The 4,586-nt window shown below is 34.8% G+C and overlaps 1 long non-coding RNA gene across 5 annotated transcripts in view; it reads right to left on the reverse strand.

Annotated features, from left to right (window-relative positions):
• Positions 1-1,090: 1,090 nt before the first annotated feature.
• Positions 1,091-4,586, reverse strand: part of LOC126412491 (uncharacterized) — a 12,658-nt gene continuing 9,162 nt past the window's right edge. For 3 of the 5 annotated variants that reach the window (XR_007575295.1, XR_007575296.1, XR_007575297.1), the window contains exons 4-5: positions 3,765-3,886; positions 1,091-3,277 (exon numbers count right to left, since the gene is read on the reverse strand). This is a non-coding gene — a long non-coding RNA (uncharacterized LOC126412491). Of the gene's footprint in view, positions 3,620-3,764; positions 3,887-4,586 lie in introns of all 5 variants that reach the window. The other 2 variants (XR_007575294.1, XR_007575293.1) reach the window with 2 other exon arrangements.

Genomic DNA, 4,586 nt, shown 5'->3' on the forward strand with positions numbered 1-4,586 from the left:
TCCAGAGGGATTGTCACATTTAATGTTCCTTCCAACCTCTTGGGTAAAACACCACCATCTAGGGAGAAAGACAAGGACAACCATCTCTAATCAATGGCTCCCAGATGAACTTGCAGTGGAACTTAAATGAGTACCAGTTGTGTGTGGAAAAACAGCAGCACCTTGCCCAGGAGGGACCATTCTGGATCTTCTTGCAAGAAACACCTTTTAAAGTCATTGACACACGTGTGAGTTAAGGGGCTCTACAGGAAGAACGGTCTATCTAGAGTCAGGGCTAATGGTGGGGTGTCTGTTTTCATTGATGACAGATGCCACTCCTCTCTTGTCTCTCTCTCTTACCACAGCCATACAAGCAATTACAATGGAAGTTCTCACACCAGTTATTTAAAATCAAAGAAAGTGGTAGCAAGACCACTGGATCATCTTTGTGATGGTGATTTCATAGTCAAGGATCTGGAGAGATAAGCAGCATCTAATGTCCCCCCTGACTTCTTTGGAAATCACCACCATCTAAGGAAAAGGACAAGGACAACCATTGTTAATCAATGGCTACCACAAGGATTTCCATATTGCAGTGGAACTTAAATGGGTTGTGTGGCTGTTTTTATTGATGACAAATGCTGCTCTTCTCCTGTCCCCCTTACCACAGCCATACAGGCAGTTGCAGTGGGAGTTCTCACACCAGTTAAGATCATAGTGTGTTCTTTATATCTTTCACCTGGACTGTGTCAGTATAATACCTAAGTAATTATGACAAAAACTGTTGCTACTTCATGCACTGTTTTATAGGAAATGGATCTTGGCTGCATCTTACACTGGTGGCTAAATATGTAGACACCCAGTGGTCATAAGCCAGTTCAGGTATTGTTAGACAGCTTACCCTAGCTAAAACAAATGCTTCATAATGATATATGGAAAACAATGTTTGAGACATACACACACCTATGGAAAAATAAATATGGTCCATGTTCATAAACTGTTATCACTCCATCGCAGCAAAAGTTTAAAGTTTTCTTAATTTTAGTTACTACAAGCAAATGGTCAATGTAGAGTAGAGTAGAGTTTTATTGGTGCTAGTAATCATATAGTACACAACTAGTGCATTCTGATGTAGGACAAGTCAATGTATAAAAAATATAATATTAAATTAGCATTAATTTCATTATTTCTACATTAAATGATCACTGAGTTACAATATACAGAGCAAATATTGTGCAAAAATAACATTTACATGTTAAATCATTAAAGTTCTAGTAACATTTATATGATACGTCACTAAGGCAAAGACACAAATCTTTAGTGAACTTTCTGAAGGAACTCGTAGAGGCTTTAGAAGCAGTGATGAGTCAAATATGCCTTAGCAGTTGACTTGAAATTTGCCAGGTTATTTATTGATTTAATTTTTACCTATTGCATCTGAACTGTGTAGTCATAATTAGTACCAGGTGCCATTATGTATTTGCTAGTATGTTGCTTGACTTTTAAATAATTTGCGAATAGTAAATGCTATAGTTACACATAACTGAAATTTAATACTACCCTTGTAAAATGCTTTACTAAATGTGAACATACTGTTACACTCTTGCTTTCATGCTCAATAAAGCAATATGTATTGATAAGTAATCTATATATATTTGCTGATATTCAGAATCATATATCCGCTATGTACCAGTAACAAGTGTTGTACTCAGCAGTATTATTTATGCATAAATTTTAAATTGATTTAATGAAAAATAGCCTTAATTTACTTTGAATAATAATCAACTAAGAATTAATTTTAAATATGATTTTTGAGGCCATACCATAAGAAAATAATGCATGTTAATGTGCAGTTCAACTACAGAGGATTTGTTGACTATTGCATGACTAAAATTACATAATGATTAAGCTCCCTAATTAAACACAGTATCCAACAACCATTTCCCAAACAAAGTTAATTAATTCAGGATAAACCTACAGCTTAAGGAATTTGTTCTACTTACAGTATTTTACAATACATAATGGTAACACTTCTCCATAAATTGTGAGTTAAGTTTTGCCATTTAAATCAGGGGGACAATTTAACACTGAGTCAATGATATAATTTTAGTTGACACCATATTATGTCTGTTTTGTTTCAACATAAAGTAAATGTCTTTGTAAATATTATGTTCCTATAAGGATAATATATTCCTTTCTTATTTATTTTTGTGCATAAAGTTTCCACTCAAATAATATCATCAAGTTGGAAGTGTTACTAAGTAAGTGTATCTCTGAACTTTGTTTCTTTGATCAAGTCACTCAAGTCACTGACAGCTAACTAATAATATCTTTGAATTTATATATTTTCTTTTACAAATGTTCTAAAGTTTCATGTATTTTATTTTATTTAGTATTTTGTTTTTGGGACTTGAGTTACTTTGGGGATTATTTCATTACTTTTTTCAAATAATATTTGGGGTATTTTTTAATAATTCAGGCTGATGCAGCAAAACTTTATTTTATTTTTTCTAGTACATAAGAAATTGATGTCAATAATTATATATCCCACAGGACAGGGATTTAAAATTTGAAAAAAAGAGAAGTCTATGCGTTACCACCACTACATTTATAGAATTAAAACAAAAATTATGCCTCTTCAGGTGTTGGCAAATTACGACCCACTATTTTTACCTAATTTAATGGTCACTCACAATGTAGAAGCTGTAAGTAATGATAAGACTGTCTGCATAAATGGTGCATTGGGTTATATTAACCATTACAGTCAAAATCTTGACAGTTTACAAGCAGTCAACACTATATGAAAAATGTACAGTTTTGTTCTGAAATTCTCTAGTGCATGTTCAGTCAAATCGGTTGCAAATTGAGTCACTGCTACTCAATCCTCTACACCAGTAACGAACCACACTATCATCTTAGTGTGTGCAAATTCTTCAAACCAACATGGCAAACACTTGATCCTCTGATTGGCCATATATACAAGAACACAGCAACACTCAATTATCTCTGAACTTGCTAAACAGGAATCACTAGTTAGAAAGTATGGAATAATCTAGATCAGTATTTGGCAGTAAATCCAATCACATATCAACAATAAGGGCTTGATATCAGTACAGTCCTCACGATGAAATATTTCTGTCATCCAACAAATTATTTAACACCTCTCTTCATGCTATTACACAGCCAGATCTCCCTCCCTAACAATTCAGTCATTCACAGTGGGAACCACTAAACAGTAATTCACCAGCAGGAACTCCCAGAGCTGAGCAAATCAGCTATCTCGAGCCATTAATCTGACCTGTAAATAACCAAACTCAATTAGTACTGCAAGTTTCACCACTGCACTACAACTGTCCATTCTACAGCTTACTATAATTGTCAGCACGTCCCCAACAATGAAAACTCTCCAGAGTGATCTTGACTATCCAGTGCAACTCCTTCATGATAACTAACAATAAGACACATGTTAAACTGTTTTGGAACCACTTACACACGCAAACATATAGTGATACATTTTACTTTTGACTATTAAACCATTATTTCAGATGGTCATCATATTTTCTTCTCATGTCCAGCTTTCTCCATTGTTGCATCTTTGCCACACAAATCATTAATACAGGTCATTGCTTTTGCAATGGTTCTGTTAAGTAAACATGTATAAGCAAAATTATAATGATAAATGATTAATGTCCAACAATAAATCATCGTAAATCCAACTGCTGTGCCAATAAGTTAAGACGAACTACCATGATGACAACTATAACATACCAACTCTTTTTTTTTACCTGTCACACACTTCACAATCCATTGGATGGAGATGCGCTGACAGAGATCTGGGCTCTCCTCCATTGAGTGACTTCAATGCACATCATGCCCTGTGGGGCTCAGTTACCACTCTGGTACCGCTCTTTAGAAAAAGTAATGTACAATCAGCTTTATAACCATCTTATCTCAAATAACATACTGTCAAAGTCACAGTTTGGATTTCTAAAGGGTTCTGATATTGAGAAGGCTATCTACACTTACTGTGAAAATGTGCTTAATTCATTAGACAAAAAATTGCAGGCAACTGGTATATTTTGTGATCTGTCAAAGGCTTTTGAGTGTGTAAACCACAATATCCTTTTAAATAAATTATAATATTATAGTGTAACAGGAAATGCTGCAAAATGGTTCAAATCTTATATCTCTGGCAGGAAATAAAGGGTGTTATTAGGAACGAGACATGTATCAAGCTGTCAGTCATCATCCAACTGGGAACTAATTACATGTGGGGTCCCACAAGGTTCCATTTTGGGGCCTTTACTTCTTGTTGTGTATATCAATGACCCTTCATCAGTAACATTACCAGATGCCAAGTTCGTTTTGTTTGCCGATGATACAAACATTGCAATAAATAGCAAATCAAGTGTATTCTTAGAAAGATCAGCTAATAACATATCTGTGGACATCAGTCACTGGTTCCTAGCCAATTCTTTGTCACTAAACTTTGAAAAAACAGACTACATGCAGTTCAGAACTTGTAAGGGGTGTCCCACGAGTATATGCCTAACATACAATGACAAGCAGATAGAAGAAGTGGACAGTGTTAAATTCTTGGGATTACA

Source organism: Schistocerca serialis, chromosome 7 (assembly GCF_023864345.2).
Source record: "Schistocerca serialis cubense isolate TAMUIC-IGC-003099 chromosome 7, iqSchSeri2.2, whole genome shotgun sequence".
NCBI lineage: Eukaryota > Metazoa > Arthropoda > Insecta > Orthoptera > Acrididae > Schistocerca > Schistocerca serialis.